The sequence below is a fragment of the Maylandia zebra genome, linkage group LG7 (genome assembly GCF_041146795.1).
Source record: "Maylandia zebra isolate NMK-2024a linkage group LG7, Mzebra_GT3a, whole genome shotgun sequence".
Taxonomy (NCBI): domain Eukaryota; kingdom Metazoa; phylum Chordata; class Actinopteri; order Cichliformes; family Cichlidae; genus Maylandia; species Maylandia zebra.
Genome location: NC_135173.1, coordinates 59,754,229 through 59,774,540, shown reverse-complemented (window position 1 = coordinate 59,774,540; position 20,312 = coordinate 59,754,229). Strand labels below are relative to the sequence as shown.

Here is a 20,312-nt window from a genome sequence, read left to right as displayed (position 1 = left end):
ATACGAATATCGTTGCACCCCTAATATATATATATATATATATATATATATATATATACACACATACATACATACATACATACATATATATAGCACAAAAAGGAATGTTAGTTATCTTAGTTATCTTAAACAATTTCTGAAATTCATGCTGAAATGAAGTGACGCAAAACTCTGTCAGAAACCAATTCGTAAATTGGTGCAACGCATAATGAGAAATTCTCACGATCACTGTTATTATTGGTCAAATTGCTTGCATTCCTTCTCTCCTCCATCCTCCACTTCCTCCCTCTCCATCTTTGCAAAGTCAGAGGAAACAAATCGTGCAGTATCATTGATCCGGCAGCTTACACATGCACACATATGCAAAGGAAAACGCAGCCACCCTCTCGCACACACACACACACACACACACACACACACACACACACACACACACACACACACACACACACACACACACACATCTCTGCACCTTGTGAAGAAGACAAAGTGGGAGGTATATTGTGGTGGACGGAACCACTGACCCTCTTGTTGAGTTAATGAGCTTTTATTGACTCCAGCACCTGGAGCTGCTGCTGTAACTTATCACTGTTAGCGCCCCGCTCCCCAGATGCACAGCACACAGGGGAGCGTGCATACACAAAAGCAAGCAAACACACATACGATCTGTTTGCGGAAAGATCCACTGAGCCACAGAAACACACACTCACACACACACACTGTCAGCTTGCAGCCTGTACTCTTGCAGAGTCTCCTGGGATTCAGAAGTAGACAAACTCACAAACAGGTTTTCATGGTTTGTGCCTTAAATGGGTGACGTGGTCAGACATGACATGTGTAATTGCACCTGCCCACCGCCTTGAGTTGGTTCCCCTCCCAGTCCATAACCATTACAGCTGCTGTCAAACCCATAAGACAATAGTGAGCATGATACACTGCAGTCACTCAACCTAAATGCAGAAACACCCTTTAGAAAACGGCAACTATAAAATTATGCGGTGCAGTTTTGGATGTTCTGGTGAAAGAATTTGACTTCCCGCTACCTAATCCTACTTTTAAGACAACCTCAATCACTGTACTATACTCAATTAAACTATCAAACCAAGAGAAAGAAAGAAATTTTAAGACTGTTTCATGAGATTGCATAACCAGAACTCTGCACAACCCACTCGTGCACTTAAATTGTTAAGAGACAATAGATAAAATTCAAAATTTAGATGACCTAGATTAAAAGACTTGATAATGCTGTCAAGCTGTGTCACAAATGTGAAGGAGTTGGTGAAAAAGTAATCTTTTACTTTGAGTTAATGCATGAATTTTCATGCCTTTTTTGTTTGTTTGTTTGTTTTGTTTCCTGGCAGTCACTGTAATTTTTTAAACTAATGCATTTCAACAGTTTTTATGTTTAGGCCGTAGCTTAAACTTTGTCCAGAGTCTATAGAAGGGTTACCAATTACCCTGCAGCCAAATAGATAGGCTTGGAAGTTAACATATAATAAAAATGAAACAAATTGTTGGACAGATGAGAAATCATGCGATTTATCATTCTTAACTTGTTAGATGTGTAGATACTCACCACACATGGTTTTAGAGAAAATCTCTGGGAACTTGAACATCGATAATCCTAAAAATAAAGCATCCAATCTTCATATGGTTCATACGTATCAACCCTTTCTTCTAACACTCTTTTTTAGTTTCTCTGTGTATCTCTGATCTGCTCTCTCTATTTTGATGTTTTTTTAGCATTCTTTTTTTTTTCAGCGTTTTTTCCCCATTATTACCTGTTGCTGTTCATCATTGTTTTGGTTTTGTCTTATCAACATGGCGGTGACTACCCAAAATATATTGCAGTTCCCGAGCTCTACTTTTGAGTGTTGATTTCGTTACTGTTCCAGTCTTGCAGATGTTTCCCCATCTTTGCCTCCCTCTGCCGTAACTATATGTCCCACTGTCTGTTGTCAAGTTTGTTCAGGGTTAATCTTGTCTCAGTGTGAATTATTTGTCTTTTTACATATTTAAAATAGTTACAAATTTAATTAAAACTATTTTGAATATTTTTCCCATGTCCTGTTTTTATTTTTGTGTCCTGTCTTTGTCAGATTACTTTTGCTTGTGCCTCTTTCCTGTTCTTCTTACCTGTTTCTCAGTATTTGCTCCTCATTTTTTTCCGAATCGTAATTCTTTGTTCATCAGCTAAATAAAAGCTCATTTTCTGCTTAGTTCACCTTCCTCTGTGTCCTGCACTTGGGCCCTGTCAACACCAGCCAACCCCGACAATATGGCTTTAAAATTTAATGTCCAAGTTGAAATGCTGATTATGATGTTTTCAGTAGCAGGTAAGGACGAACACAGTCATAACTGCCATAATGCACCATCGACTGAATTATTAATCTTTCAGTCTCTATTTTACATTTGTCAAATTAAATGGACATTTAAACTTTATTTGCTTTTTATTTAAGTTTAAATGATCCGTTCTACTAAGAGTCAGTTGACATCTTCAGCTGACACATATAAATCCCTAATTTCAGTCTTCCTGTCCCTGTTGTTGTGTTTATGTTTACAATTACCGAATGCACGAGTAAATTGCACAACTCTAAATAGTTTTGTTTCGATTCTGTTAGTGCGTCTGTGATTCTAATGTGACAACCTGGAATTGTACTGATAAATATGTTAGCATTCATTTACATGTATATGTAGTTGTGTGCATGTGTAAATATTAGCCATGTAACAGTCCCCAAACCATTTAAAAATGGTTGCCACTTATTTTAAAACAGGTAAAAACAGTGGCCATAATTCTTACTGTAAAAGCAGTGAGGAAAGTTAAATAACACAAATATCAGTAACTCTGATCTGTTTACTTTTAAAGATGACCTATTATGGTAATTCCCACCTTCATGCTTTTATTCATAGGCTCTAGCAGTGTAGCTTTGCATGATTCAAAGGTCAAAATAATCATTGTTATCTCATACTGGGCCTTGCTGGAGTTCATGAAATAAGCTGTTATAGCTCCTTTCCGCTCCCTTTAAGCAACCTTTCTTCTGATTGGCTACCTACAAAGGATTTCAAATGGGTGGGGCTTCTATGCTCCAAGTAAGAGTTCTGTGCCTGAGACGACCAACTTAGGGATATCCCCTCTCACTGACATCATGCAGGGTCAAGAGTTTAAAAAAGCATTTAGACTGAAGTTTAAGCTTTCAGACGGATTACTTTAACACAAGCTGGGATTTTTGTTTAAAATTTTAGTGGTCGTCATTTGATACACAATTCAAGAGTCGCTCAGCAAAAGCTAAACTGATATAGTTCCTGGTTATAGCCATTAATGGATGAGCAGCTAAAATCTGTAGGTTGATTACATTAAATGGTGTTTAAATGATCTTTTCTAAGGTTTCAAAGCTACACCTACTAGTTCTTGAAGTTGTTCTGCAGGTACATTCACATCAACTTGGGATCACAGCTTTATGCTAGTGATGATGCATAACATCCTTTCATTGCTGGAATAAAGCAGTTATTGACTAAGCAATGACTTATAAAAAGGTCAATGAAAAAGACGACGACTATCATCTAGATTCAAGACGCTTTTGTTTTTAAAACTTTATGGTATGGCACCCACAAACCTACCAGAGCCCGTCAGCCTCCTCCTATCTACTCCCAGGCCATTAAGATCCTCTGATAAGTTCCCTCAGGGTCCTCCGCTCAATCTTTCACTTATCAGTTCTTCTCCTTTTCTCTGTGTTTTTAAATGGAAAAGCAACTTTTTCATCTGCTTTTTAGTGATGATTTTATAGTTAAACTACTTGTGAATTCTCTCACTTCTACAGGCTATTTTGTTCTTTTGCTCTTACTATTATTGTATGCATTGTGTGGTATTCGCTTTTGACCTTGTTCTACCCACGTGGCATGTAAAACCTGGACTTTAGCTCGGCCTGCTTTGACTGTATGTACATGCAGCCAGCCTGAGTGTTTCACAAGTTTTTATGAGGTGAATGAGTCTCTGTTTATATAAAAACCAAGTACATTGTTCCTCTGATTTTCCTTTTTTCAGTAAATTTATGTCAGCTTCACACCCAATGTCTGACACTGTTCATTGTTAACATTATGTCAGCAACAATTAAATATTAGTATAATACAGGAATGTACAGACATACAAGCAACAATTAGTAATTACGTTTGTTGTTTTCTCCTGCTGTATAAGAATGCAGACATTCCTAAAAGGACTTATAAGAGGGTTTGACTTTAATAGACTGAAACATCAGGGGGTAAGTAGGCTGGTGGTGGCACAAACACACCAAACTTCCCATCAGGAGATCAGAGTCTCTTCTGGGGACTTGATAAAAATTTAATTAATGTTTTTTTTGCCTTTTACTTGTAGTTTGGTTAAGTTTAGGCAGAAAAAAATCCCTGGTGGGGTCCAAATATTAAACATTTATTAGAAATCCCCATTTTCCTGGTTATCAGTGTGCAGCGTTAAACCCAGTCAAAATGTTATGACACCAGTTCATATTTCATATGTATCTTATTACACAGCCATGTGATGTCCAGCTTTAAAATCTAAGTATGAGCTATAGTAGCTTGTACAAATGATCTGTTGACGTTTTTTTCCCCAGGGAGGACAGCCTCCATGCTGTTCGATTCCAGCCAGGCACCCACACCCACGCTTCCTGCCTTAGCCACATGTTGTAACCACCTTTATCGTGTCCAAAATGTTGTGTGTGAACGATCAGCATTCAGGAAAAAGTGAACATTAAGCGAGAGCTGAAATCTTTTGGAAGAAGTTCAGATGTGCAGAGGATACTGTACTGCTTCTGAGGACAAGAAGTTGAAAAGGTGAAGAGAAAATACTACATACAAAAGACCACTACATAAACTGTGCCAGACTAAAGCATATTTCAAAGACTGTTTTGAATGAAATATAAAAGAAAATGGTTGAGAACCAAAGCATCATAGGTTTAGGTTATGTTAGGGTAACAAGTTATTAAATACCCAACACTGAGACAGCTATATATTTCTAAATGTCTGTGTAGGATGATTCACTTGTCGACAAGCAGACAGACAGATGTATTTTCCTCAACCTTCAAAACTTTGATTTTCTTTTGTTTGAAATTCTGATCGGCTTGCTTTTCGCTTCCCTTCGCCTGTGTCAGGTTCATCTTGACTGGTTTCTAAAGGAGTCTGCGGTCAATTCTTTTCTTTCTCTATCTCAAAGCCTCAAAGCCCTTGGCCCCGCAAACACACACCTGAGCTCTGTCCACTTCACCTCCGTCCCACAGACACGCAGGCGTTCATGACCTCCCACATCATGAAGACCCTGGAAAGGCTCATCCTGGACCAGCTGCGACCCATAGTAAGACCACACCTGGATCCCCTTCAGTTCGCTTATCAGCCTCGTCTCGGAACTGAGGACGCCATCATCTACCTGCTCAATCGTGTCTACACCCATCTGGACCAGCCGGCGAGCACTGTGAGGGTCATGTTTTTTGACTTTTCCAGTGCTTTCAACACCATCAGGCCGACCCTCCTGGGTGATAAGTTAGCAGCGATGCAGGTGGATGCTTCTCTGGTGTCCTGGATTGTTGATTACCTGACAGGAAGACCACAATATGTACGTCTCCCACAGTGTGTGTCTGACAAGGTGATTAGCAACACAGGGGCACCACAGGGGACTGTCCTCTCCCCCTTCCTCTTCACCCTCTACACCACAGACTTCAGCCACTGCACAGAGACCTGCCATCTTCAGAAGTTTTCTGATGACTCTGCGGTGGTTGGATGCATCAGCAGGGATGATGAGACAGAGTACCGGGCTGTGGTCGACTCCTTTGTCACGTGGTGTGAGCAGAATCATCTGCAGCTCAACGTGGCAAAGACCAAGGAACTGATCGTGGACTTCAGGAAGACCAGGAAACACTTGACCCCTGTTTCAATCCAGGGGGACAGTGTTGACATTGTGGAGGACTATAAATACCTTGGAGTACACATTGACAATAAACTGGACTGGGCTAAAAACACCACAGCACTTTACAGGAAGGGCCAGAGTCGTCTCTATTTTTTGAGGCGACTGAGGTCCTTCAACATCTGCCAGAAAATGCTGAGGATTTTCTATGAGTCTGTGGTGGCCAGTGCGATCCTCTATGCTGTTGCATGCTGGGGGAGCAGGCTGAGGGTCGCAGATGCCAACAGACTTAATAAACTAATCCGTAAGGCCAGCAATGTTGTGGGGATGGAGCTGGACTCCCTCAAGGTGGTGTCGGAGAGGCGGATGCTGTCCAAGATAAAGACAATGTTGGATAACACCTCCCACCCACTCCATGACATGTTGGTCAGTCACAGGAGCTCGTTCAGTGAGAGACTGAGATTACCGAAAAGCACCACTGAACGACACAGGAAATCATTCCTGCCTGTGGCCATCTCCCTGTACAACGCATCCACTTAACACACTGTTTGCTGCTACAGCTACACATGTTTCTTTTCCAAATATTTATTTATAAGTGACTTATGTATGTATGTATGTATGTATGTATGTATATATATGTATATATTGTACTATTCTTAGTTAGCGTATTGTCTGTCTTGTCTTAATGTTGGTTTAAAATGGAGCACTGTAACAAAAAATAATTTCCCCCAGGGATCAATAAAGTATTCTGATTCTGATTCTGATTCTGATTCTCTTATCTGCAGCACCATGCAGACACTCAAAACACGGCAAGCTTCAAACTAACAAAACTGTTCAGAAACCTGCAAAAGACTTGCTGAATGTAAATCAGAAATATTCACTTTAGATATTAATTTGACTTAATACATGTAAATTATTACATGTAAATAATCCTAATTGGGATTTTGTATAACAGAATGCATCCTACAAAAGGTCACTAATGAGCAAAGTACTGAGCATAGGATTTCGGACCGCTGCTGCAGAGGTCTGTCACAGAAGCTTTTTACATCAGCAGCTGACTGCAGTATTGCTGTGTAATGTCCTCCCCATCAGGGATTAGATGAGAACATTATCAATCTAAAGATGCTACATAATCTGGCCATTTATTACACTAACAGGCTTTATCACATTTTCAGCCCATTCAGGGGGATGCCTGATTACATTTTGACTAATGACAATATCATCAGTCACTTCGCGCCTCCTTGTCTCTGTTTACACTGCTAATGTGCCCATGTCAAAGAAGTCTTCCTTTGAACCTGTGGGAAAAAGATTTTCTCTGTACACATTTTCTCCTTCCATTTCTGTCTTTCTGTTTCTCCCTGTGCTGGCTTTTAGTCAAAGTTTCCAGAGTTGGAGAGCTTTTGCAGGACCTCTTTTGTTGGCTTCAGATCATATTAAATTGAATTGTCCGGAGGCTGCGGTCAGTGATCCATGATGGTTCGCCTTTTTCTGACAGGCTTGATAAATACAGGTCCTGATCTCTCTGTGCCTCTCAATTCCTCTATCCTCCTCCTTCTCTCTCTACTTGTCCTCTGCCTCTCACCTCCATAATACTTCTCTTACTTTACTCTTGTATTGTGTTTCTGTAAACTGCATTGCAATTTTTACCTCTGCTTCTTTCTCAGTGAGAGCCAAGTCTCTCTGCACCTCTTCCCAGAGGACTTGTGTATTTGAGTGTGTGTAGACGTGTTTTGCTATCTTTGTGAGGACCACCATAAGTTTTTTGACATTGCCAGAGAGGACGTTTCGGCTGGTTCTAACTTTCTCACATAACGTCAAGGGGCTATTCGAAGCCTCGATTTTAGGGTTAAGTATATAATAATGGTTTATGCAAGGGTTGGTGTAACTCACTTGTGTGTAAGCATTGTGGGACTCCCCTGTTGTGTGTTAGCATGTTAGTTTTGACAGCAGATTTTGATTTTGATGAACTTTTAGTCATAATTTAGGGATCCAAATTTGTTTAGGTTTAGTCGATTAAATATCATCAGATTATCATAGAGTGAGTCTAAAGTTGAGTCATTCGGTAAAAATATTAAGTGTAAAAGTTTCCCATGTTTTTGAGTGCGAGTTGCTCCACATGCTTTATAAACTCAAGTGTGAAATGCGTCCATATGTCCACTCGTCTCATTCATACCAAGTGTTGACATTTGGTCACGTTTTCAGGATAAGCAAGGCAAGGCAAGGCAAGTTTATTTGTATAGCACAATTCAACAACAAGGTGATTCAAAGTGCTTTACAGAGACATTAGAAACAAGAACAAATAAAAAGCATGATTTAAAATTGATTAAAACAAGCAAATAAACTAACTAACTAATTAACTAACAAACAAACAAACAAAACAGTATATAAAATCAAAACAGATAAAATCAGAACAGTAGATAAAATCAGTAGTTAAATGTAAGTTTTGAAATTTAAGCTTAAAAGTGTGGATTTGGTGCTTTATTCAAATGCAGCTGAGAATAGGTGAGTCTTCAACCTGGATTTAAATAAACTGAGTGTTTCAGCTGATCTGAGGCTTTCTGGGAGTTTGTTCCAGATATAAGGAGCATAAAAGCTGAATGCAGCTTCTCCGTGTCTGGTTCTGACTCTAGGAACTGATAAAAGACCAGATCCAGATGACCTGAGGGATCTGGAAGGTTCATCCTGGGTCAGGAGGTCATTGATGTATTTTGGTCCTAAACCATTCAGAGCTTTATAGACCAGCATCAGAACTTTAAAGTCTATCCTCTGACGGACAGGCAGCCAGTGTAAAGACCTCAGAGCTGGACTGATGTGGTCCACTTTTTTGGTCTTAGTGAGGACTCGAGCAGCAGAGTTCTGAATGAGCTGTAGTTGTCTGACTGATTTTTTAGGTAGACCTGTAAAGATGCTGTTACAGTAATCAAGCCTACTAAAGATGAATGCATGGACTAGTTTTTCCAGGTCCTGTTGAGACATCAGATCTTTTATCCTTGAAATATTCTTGAGGTGATAGTAAGCTGACTTTGTTATCGTCTTAATGTGTTTTTCTAAGTTTAGGTCTGCATCCATCACTACACCCAAATTTCTCGCCTGGTTTGTGGTTTTTAGATGTATAGATTGAAGTTTTCTGGTGACCTGTAATCGTTTTTCTTTGGCGCCAAAGACTATTACCTCAGTTTTGTTTTTGTTTAGCTGGAGAAAATTGTGGCACAATTTCCTCAATGCATTTACCAAGAGCCTGTACAGGGCCTCGGTCTCCTGGTGACATTGTGATATATATTTGTGTGTCATCTGCCTAGCTGTGATAGTTTATTTTGTTGTTGTTTATAATCTGTGCCAGTGGGAGCATGTAGATGTTAAACAGAAGGGGTCCCAAGATGGAACCTTGGGGAACTCCACATGTGATACTTGTCTGCTCAGATGTGAAGTTACCTATTGATACAAAGTATTTCCTGTTTTCTAAGTATGTTTTGAACCAGTTTAGTACAGTTCCTGAAAGACCTGTCCAGTTCTCCAGTCGTTTGAGTAATATGTTGTGGTCAACTGTATCAAATGCTGCACTGAGATTAGGGCTGAACGATTATGGAAAATAATCTAATTGCGATTTTTTTGCCCCAATATTGCGATTGCGATGCGATATGCGATTATTTTTTAAGGTCTTTGTCTTCTGTATTATTAAACAAAGACAAGCAATACATCATATAGTATGGCCAATACTATATTACATTAATTTTAAACTGTTCTTTCCTGGAAGACAGACCTCTGTTATGATGACATGAGGTGATGCATGAATTGATGACTGACATTTTTATTTAACTTCTTCAATCACAACAGTATATTTGAACATACACAATAGTTTATTTTTAGCTTACAAACATCTGAGCATAAAGTGCTGACAAGGAACCCTGGTGTAAACATTAAAATGAAAGTCAGTACAATGTGCAGATTGCAGAAATATACATAAAAAAAAATCAGTGGCTTTACCACACTCAGTTTTTCGACATCTGTGAACTACTAGACAGTCATTCAATTAAAAAATAATATTAAATAAATAAAACTAATAAATAAAAAATACACACATCTTACTGATCTCTGCAGTCAGTAACATTACACATAAAGTGCAAACATAATAGCAATTGTATAAACACACACACAAACACGCCTTTAAAGTTTAAAGGCGTGAAATTGGACGGTCTAGCCTTCTGATTAGCGTCACCGCTGTCTCGGTGGAGTTTAATAAACTCGGCCGTCTGCTTCTTGCTATCTAAAATATAACCAGACACTGGCGTAAATTCTCGACTGTCTCATACTTCTGTTTAATAAGTTTTCTGTTTGACGTTTAGTCAGCTGTGTGAAAACCAAGGAGGAACCCACCCGGGGGATTAATAAAGTTTTATTTTATCTAATCTAATAACTTTAATCTCAGCCAAACCGATTTACTCACGAACAAACAAAACACTGAAAAAAGCCCAACAATAACATTTTTAGGTTGTCTAAGTGACTTATATATTACGTTTAACCCGAGCAGCGAAACTCCGCGGTGATCTGAAAATGATGTGCCGGGAGTTGTGCCGTTCTCGGCCGCATCAGTAACCCTCGAGCTCCCGGCTAGCTGTCGAGCTGGTGGGTAGCAGACGCCTCTGAAAACGTCGAAGCACTTTTGCAAATATGGGATATCTTGATAAACCGAGCAGATATTTGATGTTTACACAACTACTTTCTCGCCTGAAAATATGTTAAAAGTTTATTTTGTGACCCAGAAAGATTAGTATGAGTAATTTTAAAACTTAGTAGCGGCCGCCATTGCTGGAAACTGGAGTTTGGCTGGGCCGCGCTATGAATTCTGGGATATGGTAGTAATTTGGACAGCCTTCGGCGCGTCGCTGTGACGTAATCGGTCTACAAATGCGGCCTCAGGAGGATGCAGCCCATGAATTGTATAATATAATCGCAGTATAATCGCAGCCTTTGCGGTTAGAAAATTGCACTTGATCATGTCGCGATATTATCGCAAATGCGATATATCGTTCAGCCCTAACTGAGATCCAGTAAAACTAGGACTGACATTTTTCCGCTGTCTGTATTCAGACATATGTCATTAAACACTTTGGTCAGAGCGGTTTCAGTGCTGTGGTTCTGTCTAAAACCTGACTGGAAGGCATCGTAGCAGTTATTCTGTGTTAAGAAGTAATTGAGCTGTTGAGAAACTGCTTTTTCAATGATCTTACTTAAAAATGGGAGATTTGAGATCGGCCTGTAGTTGTTCATTTGTGTCTTGTCAAGATTGTCCTTTTTCAGTATAGGTTTGATTACAGCAGTTTTTAGTGATTCTGGAAACACACCTGATAATAAAGAAAAGTTGATGATCTGTAACAGGTCTGACTCTAAAGTCTTTGAGACCTTTTTGAAAAAACTTGTTGGCAGGACATCTAAACAGCAGGAGGAGGAGTTCAGTTGACCTAAGATGTCCTCCAGGTCTTTGCTGTTAATCGGTTGAAACTGTTTCATGGTGTTTAAACAGTTTTTTGGTGGACACAGTACATATCCTGGATCTGCTGTTGATGTACCAATTGCTTGTCTAATTTTGTCTGTGAAGAATTTGGCAAAGTCATTGCAGGCCATGGTTGAATGAAGTTCAGCTGCCACTGGCACAGGAGGGTTTGTTAGCCTGTCAACTGTAGAAAATAAGACCCGAGCATTATGGCTGTTTTTAGTGATGATGTCAGAGAAGTAGGACCTCCTTGCATTCCTCAGTTGTAAATTATAATTGTGAAGTTTCTCTTTATAAATGTCATAATGAACCTGGAGGTTTGTTTTTCTCCATCTGCGCTCAGCTTTCCTACACTGTCTTTTTTCATTTTTCACCAGTGTGGAGTTTCTCCATGGAGACTTTTTCCTTCCAGAGATAACCTTCACCTTAATGGGAGCAATAGTGTCCATTACATTTAACATGTTAGCATTGAAGCTATTGACGAGCTCATTGAGTACAGGAACAAGCAAGGAGTACAGGAACGAATTATACCATTTGCAAAGAAAATGTAAAAAATTAAATGTCTAACTTTACTGCACAAAGAGATTACGTCTGATTGGATCTCGTCTGTCCAGAATATTGTCAGCTAGTTTTTTTCCGTTGATGAAAACATCATAGATTTTGTCATCATGTATTAGTTTTTATTCAATTTTCATCACAAAAAAAACTTTTTTTTAATCAATCATTAAAATTGAAGGGTGTGTGTGTGTGTGTGTGTGTGTGTGTGTGTGTGTGTGTGTGTGTGTGTGTGTGTGTGTGTGTGTGGATGCACACTACAGGATAAAAAAAGAAGCTCCACTGACCTTGGACACCCATTGTTCTCCTCTTTCTCTCTGTGTGGGTACCTGTGTGACTCGTGTGAGAGCGTTAATTTGTTAACACAGTCACACTTTGGGGATCAGCTTGCCTTTTGGAACAAAAAGTCCTTATAAGACAAAGTTTAAGCTCAAGCAGAATCATCAAGGCTGTACAAAATGCCTTTATGTTCAATATTATCTCCTCCAGTTGAAGCCAAGATGAGTCGCACATCAAATCTGATTGGAGGACATAGCTTTTGTTGACAACATGATTGGTATGTTAGTGGTAGGAATGATAGTTTGTGCACACTATTACATACAGAGTGCATTAAAAGTGGAAACCATTAAAAAAATAAAAAAGTATTTACTTAAAAAACACAAAAAATGGAAATCGCACTCCCTAATATAATGAGCCCAACAACAAGCCATAGATAAAATGAACTCAAAATTATTAAGTCTCTATAAGACCTATTGGCTGATTACTTACAGAATTTTTATAAAACAACCACAAGCATAAGGATTAGAAAAGTGGCATTACAATGGGAAAAATACAATAATATACAATAAGAAATATGAATGAATATAAATTTCATGAGAAAACTTGATTTTGGAGTTAGCACTCATGGCTCATTATTGCAGTTTGGTACTTGCTTCAGTCTCATGTGGTAACAGCCACTTAAAAGCTGAAATTTCTGTGTGTGGTGGTTATGGGTAAGGTCTCCATGAAACAAATATAAGGCTAACAAAAGCTCAAACATATGCTATCAGATTAAAAACTTCAGTTTTAGCTGCCACATATCAGCACGCATGCGTTGCACACTTGGACAAATGACACTTCCAGGCGTGCATGAGTTCAGAATCGTTCTCTTTACTTGCTCATTTGAAACTGCAAATACAAAACACAAGCACTTCAGTTCAACGTAGCTGCACTCTGCAGGCTATCTGTGCAGTAGAACACACAGGACCCCAAAGCTGCCTGATTCAGTGCCTGCATGAGCACCACCCGTGGGAATCATCATTCATCAGAATATCCTAGCTGGATTGCCAGTGAGCACAGTATGTGTCAGAAATAGTAATAAAGAACTGAATTCATAACGTAACAATGATAAGAACGCATGAAATTATGGAGGGGGGGGGGGGGCAATATCTATTACAATACTTCCATCTGCGTCCACCCATTACATGAGTCCCACACATGACCACAGTCAGAGTGGGGGATGAATTTCAATTGAGTGATTACAATAAGGAATAGTTACTCCTTTGTAGTTTGGATGTGTGTGTGAGTGAGTGTGCTTGAGCACGATGCAATACAGCTCTTACAAACCGTATGTATGTGTGTGACCATGAATATTCATGCTCAGGCATATTTGGGGATAAGGAGAAAGGAGTCATGCTTGGCTGGTACTTCATTACTTGGATTTGTTAGAGAAACTCACACAAATGCACAAAGCTTGTTTAAATGGTCTTAATCCAATTCTTGTAGGGAGTACACACAAACTTTCACTTTTTGGCTACACAAACACCCTCACACCTACACCAACAACCCACCTGGTGAAGATCACAAAGGACACAAATGCTTGCGTGCTTGTGTGTGCGTGTCTTTTTGTGTTCCGCGTGTTTGCTATAGACTTTGGACAGATTAAGTGCTTGTGAATTATTTAGTTGCGTTACTTGTGATTTACAGTATGGTGGCAGTGGCGGAGGGAAGGGAGGGTGGGTGTATGGACCAAACCTGCGTCAGTGTCATAATAATCAGCTTTGGAGGTGCGTGAATGTTTGAGAGAGCCTAACCCAGGTGGCAGATTCACCTCACCTGGCCGGATTAATTTTTAAGCTTGTTTTCCTTCTCTTGCTGTTTCTCTCTCTCTGATTGGTCATTTTCTTTTTTGGTTACATAACATAAACTTACTTCTTAGTTAGAGCTTTTGTGTGTTCAAGCTCCAATTTGGGATGACGTAGATAGGAACTGGTAAATGAACTGGTTCCGGGTCACACCCATTCATACAAGCACTTTTGTCCATGCTTACTAACATTTTCACACATTCACACTGCATTCTTGCGACTAGTTGCGTAGTGCCGAACAAGACTGTCTGAGTTCTTTGTGTTCACACACTTATTCAGTTCCCATTTAATAAATCAACATTAGTTTTGTAGCAACAACTTTCCAGTGTTCTTCTATAAGGATGTAAGGATATATACACAACACACACTGATAAAGTGATTCTGCCTGTTCAGTGCTGTGAAGATTTTGGGTTACAGCTTTCTCCAGAGGTGCTTAAACAACATGAGTGAGTTACTAAAGTCATTTGTCACAAGAAACCTGGCAAAGGAAAAAGTGAATAGAAACATCTCTTGAGAAAAATAACAGTTAAAACATTTTTTAAATTGTGGTTTGAAGGTTAAAACTTGATATTAGTTAAAGTTAGTATTATGTTTTAGTTAAAATAGTTAAACTTGCGGGTAACAATCAAGGAAATGTCCATGAATGTCCTCACAAAGACAGCCAAACAAGCATGCCCAGGTGAGCTGGTAGCAGTCAGTGTAGGGGGAAGGTTAGAAACAAATGACATCAGATTTAACACTGCATTTACTCATCAGTAGTCAATGTGGGAAGTGAGAGGTGGATGGAATGGATGGTTTTGGATGTAGAGTAAGACCAAAAAATGGACTGACATACATATTTCTCAAATTATGAGAAAGAAGATACAAGAGGACAAGCTAGCCACACATCCCTGAATATGTCCATTCCAGAGGCCTCAATGTAAGTAAATGAAAGCAATAGTTTCTGTGATGTTTCTTTGCTTTTGATCTTATGAGACCAAATCAAACAGTGGGGTACATGATGTATATTTTAAAACTTCTGAAAAAAAATTCTAGAAATGGCTTTGCTTTGATTTGAAAAATGTGACGCAGGATTCTTGGGATCAGATTTATCAATATTGGTGAATCCCTAATGCGAAAGGACAGAGAGAGGATGGAGGAATGGTTGGGGTGGGGGGAGGGTGATTAAAGAAGCAGGAAGGGTAGACACGAGAGATAGAGCAAGCCTGAAATTTAAAAAAAAAAAAAAAAAGAAGAAGAAGAGATTGGGGGGACAGCATAGAGATCAAAATGACTGCGAAGACATGCAAGGCGGAAACGGAGAAGTGAGGTTTGCTAGAAGTAAGGAGTGAATGAAGAGAAGGATGAAGGAAATGGGGCTATGAAGGAAGGAAGGACGAATGGCAGGCACCGGCAATTTTTCAAGATACTTTTAAATGTATTTTAATGAGGAATATTCCACTTCATGTGTCAGTACTGCAGTGACAAAAAACAGAAAATGCTCGAGTCGACCCACCAAGAGGGAACTTGGAGAGTGAGGGAGCGAGTTAAGAAGTGTTTCCAGAGGAGAACAATTAAAAGCCAAATATAATCTCCCTCTTGCCTATGGACAGCTTTTAATGTGAATATTGGAGCGCTGATGACGCAGAGAGGAGCTCTGCACCCAGGGGAAACCTCTCCCCCTCTCTGGTCCTGACTTTTGAAGCTTTCTGAGTGCAGACAAACAGAAGACACTGTGTGCATTCTAACAATGCTGTTTATCGTATTAAAGCTGACTCCTTCTACTTGTTTTGAGATGAGGTTTTACCTGTTCACGCTCTTACCAAAACTTCTCGTTGGCACTTTCAATCACAACAGTAAATTGTAGGTGTGCTAAAGACACGCTAACTGGCACATTAAATAAACTGTAAGAAAAATTAGGGAGCAGGTTTTGTGTGTGTTCTGAAATAAAAGGAAAGGTAAGCCTTTTTTCAGACTTGAAGCTGAGTAAATGTACACCTGTATTTCATTGCAACACATCTTGAAGGACCAGGATACTTACGAAGAAGAATACTTGACCCTGTAAAGCCAGAACTATTAAATATTTGCTAGAAAGTTTATTTCTTTTTAAACTGGAGTGCTTATTGACAATTTTTGAAAGAAGAAATAAAATATTAAGTATAATTTTTGCTACATCTGACATTTTTGTGGTGTATGTACTGTATATGAAAGATGTACATAGTCACTGTGAAGTCCAGTTTAGCATTTCACATGTGTCCTGCAAGGTCACTGGCCATTCTGTAGCAACCTGTCTATCAGAAGTTGGGGCCCACTCTAACTAATAATACCACTTTATCCTCCTTTTTTATTCTTTTGGTGACTATAATTTACAATATGAACATCATATTATAGTAAATAAAACATGAAACCAGTAACTGACTCATCAGGAATGTGTTTGTTGACGTCATAGAACAAAATGAGCTGTCATTTCCTGATAAACTGTACAGACTTCTTTTTGCTCCTAGAGAGGTTGCCCCCTGCTGGGCATTAAACAGAATGCATTGTCTACAGACATCTTCAATATACAGTCTATGAAAGTCCATTTGCATTAGGAGTTGTAACAGTGTTTAGTTGATTTGTACATGTCACAGTAGCATGAGCATGAACATTGCGTTCATGCTCATGCTACTGTGACTCAGTGTTTCCTAGCAGAAAAACTGAAGTGTAATGAAATGATCGTTGTTATACGTCCATATCTTTAAAAACGTGGCTTCATACTCACATTTTTTCTTCTCTTATGTATTACAATGATCTAAATCAGGTATTACATCACTGCACTTTTTTCTGACTGGCATTATAGCATCTTATCAGCACCTTGTTATGAGCCAGTACCCTGGTTAGGCTGTCTCTACAGTTGTAAAGATGTTTTGCTGTTTCCTGTAGCTACAAAGCAACTAAATATCTTGTTGCCTACATATGGCTGAATGTAATTAAGAAAAACAGTAATTTTTGCCTCTTGTCGAGCTGTTTGGGCACACTTGTTGCAATATTATGGAGCTGCTATGCACTTTATTTGTCATTAAAGCAGATGGGACGGAACTAAACACTGTTTTTCCATTTCTTAGTGAGATCATGATTTGAGTGAGGATACTCTAAACTGAAAACACATGGACACAAGCAGTGACCAAGGCTTAAAAAAATAATTCAGCACACATTTTGGCATGTGATTGCAGTAGTTAATGCAGATAATAAAAGCTTTTGTACAACTTCAGGTATTTGTTTCAGAAACTTCTGTACTATTTTGTATCCACAGCTTTCAGATATTTCAGTTATCATCACATAGCTTCTAGATACACGTCAGAATCTCTTGATCCAGACATAGAAAAGTGCCAGTGCTTGAAGTACACTGCAATCCAGTGTTGCTGCCAGTCAAAGCCTTTTTGTGTCTACATTTGGCTATCAAAGCTTGCCGTATTTCGTGTGAAAAATATTAGTATAAATGTTGTGAAACTCTCCCGGCAGAGGCTTCCTGGAGACACTGAGAAGACTTTCTACACCGGTGGATGACACAGCACCGTGGGCTGTGTAAAGGTGCACAACAAACTAAAAATACCATGCAGGTTAGATAAAACCCTGTAGATTGTTAGGTTGCTACAATATGTGTAATGTTCATGCAAAAACATATTTCAAAAATAGTTTGCAACATAATTGGTTGCATGTGTAAGACAGTGTGAGTCAAAGGTGCCGGGCCTGGAAGCTCTGCTCATAGATAATGCAATTGCAAGTATAAAAAAAAAATCCTACCATATAAATATATAATGAGCTGATTCTGTCCCCTTGTAGTAACATGAATGAGCTGTGACACACACTGAGTGACTGCGGAGGCAGTTTGACAGACAGCAGCAGCAGCAACATAGAAGTAATTCCTGGTCAGGTAAGCTAGTATGCAGGGCTGAATGGAGTCTCCAGAGACTCCACTGAGCAGAGTAAGGGGACAGATGGGATTCATTTATCATTTATCCCCATCGGTGGGACTTTTTTTGTCCCTTTTACCCCACTGTGTTACACTCCCACGGGAACCTCATCCCATCCGCCTCCTGGTCTTTATTTTTCTCTGACATCAGCAGCAGCGTGAGATGATCAAGGCTGATAAAGATGATGACGATGATCATAAGTTTGCAAAAAGAGAAGGTGTGTGCACATCGAGAGCTATATTTAGATCAACAGTGTCTGAATTATAGCTCCTAAAAACGTTTTATTGTTGGACTGAAAAGAGGAAGCGGACTGACTCAGTTCTGTGGTCCACACAACAAAACACATATACAGAACGTGTATTCAGAATAGGTGAATGAAATTTTGCTCTCACAACAAAAATCTAACTATTAATTATTTTTCTGAAAGAGGAAAAAGAGAAGCAGCATTTATATTTAGTCCAAGCCAGACATTTATAAAAGAGCTTTAAAAATCGCTGATGAAGCTGACCTTCTGTAGTCCATTAAAACATTTTAGAGCTTTAATTCAAAGACATCACTTTTGCCCCCCTTTAAAGGGATAATCCACCTATTTTCCCAATCAGGGTTTGAAAACAGCTGTAATATGTCTTTTTACAAACTGTGGATTGTAATTTATTAAATATACATGACAAGTAATGCTGAATAAAAGATAGCATATGTTGCATCAAGGACAATTCTGTTTTACCAATCTTTGCAATTTCCTTAACAAATTCTAGTATAGCCGCTTTGAATTAATATTTTCCCAATTAATGTACTTAAAAGTCTTTGCACATGTCTCACTTTACAACATGGGAACTATTATTTATCTTAAATATCTACCGTTGCATTACTTTACAAGTAACCCGATTGAGCTAAGGGGACTAAATGGGTGGAAAGAAATGGAGAGATGCACCCAGACCTCACTCATTGCACGATGTGAGTTTGCGTAACGAACCCTTATCCAGCTGTGGGAAAAATACTCTCACTAAGCAGCACTAATTCAAGCTTTCGGCTGCGAGCTCTCTCTGAGCAGATCGCTCCCGCAGCTGCAGCACATGCTCTGCTGGATGCTCGAGATGAGCGAGTTAAGGCTACGGGACCCCCTCATTTAAGATCAGACACGAGGCATACAGAGAACTCTAACAGCTTAACATCTACATACATCCACATCACCTAAGATCATTAATCTAAAGCTCTAAAAAGTCAGGACGTGTGCCGTCCTGTTACGCACAGAGTCTCGAATCCCCTCTCGAATTACTCAAAATTCTCCCAAATGCAATGCTCAAGTTTTTACACTGTTCGCGCACACAAGTTGCGACATAGTCACTTAAATTTCAGTACTCACTCAGAAGCAGAGCAACAGGCAAGAAGAGCAAGCACGCAGAGTTCATCAGAGATGTCATGCTGACCCCACAGTTCGTCCTCCGACCTCACAAGTTTCAAGTTTGCACCGGAAATTCCAAAGTTTTCCTTTGTTTTATCTTTTAGTTTTTCAAAGAAAAGAAGAGTCCCGATGTCGCTCCCCCGCTGCCGGTCAAAGTGTTCTCCTCCCGTCCTCGTTGCAGCTCTGTACTCCAGCGAGCATCCACGGCGCGCTCATCCGCTGCGCTGAAGGGGAGGGCGCGTCCGTGTAAAAGAGGGGGAGGAGGAGGAAGGTCTACAGCAGAGTCCCCGATGAGGTGCAAGGATGCTCTGAATTATCAGCACAAGGCGTTTAAAATGACCAAGGAACCACTACCAACTTCTTTCTATACACTTTACTTCAGTGGTTTCCAACATAGGGGGCTGGAGCTCTCTAGGAGGCCAGGAGACAAATGTGAAGGGCCAAGATTAGTGAAGGAGGGAAAGAAAGTTTAAATTCCTGGTTTGGTGTGTTTCTTTAGACAGATTATCTGCTTAAAAGTTCTTTAAATTGAAAGAAAAAAGAAGTGTCACTGCAATATTAAAGCCAGTGATCAGTAATCTGAAAAACGTCCCAGCAATCGATGTGATATATTATTATTATTAGACAGCTGTAGGTTGGTTCCCAGCCAAAGGGGGGTTGTATCCTCAGAAGCTGAGGAACTGTGAGATGATTAATGATTTCCAACTCTTTACTTTGTAAAGTAATGCACAATTTTGTCTTCATGAGGCTCGTGATTTAACAGAACAATCTAGTAAGGGAAGGATGTTTGTTCTAGTGCAGAGGTGGGCAACTCCAGGCCTCGAGGGCCGGTGTCCTGCAGGTTTTAGATCTCACCCTGGGTCAACACACCTAAATCAAATGATTAGTTCATTGCCAGGCCTCTGGAGAACTACTGAATCAG

General features: G+C 39.6%; 1 long non-coding RNA gene across 1 annotated transcript in view; it reads right to left on the bottom strand.

Moving 5' to 3' along the window:
* Positions 1 to 19,840, bottom strand: part of LOC101484179 (neuritin) — a 116,944-nt gene extending 97,104 nt beyond the window's left edge. Inside the window, exon 1 of the long non-coding RNA XR_001342056.3 lies at positions 19,352 to 19,840. This is a non-coding gene — a long non-coding RNA (neuritin). The remainder of the gene's footprint in view (positions 1 to 19,351) is intronic.
* Between the last annotated feature and the right edge of the window lie 472 nt (positions 19,841 to 20,312).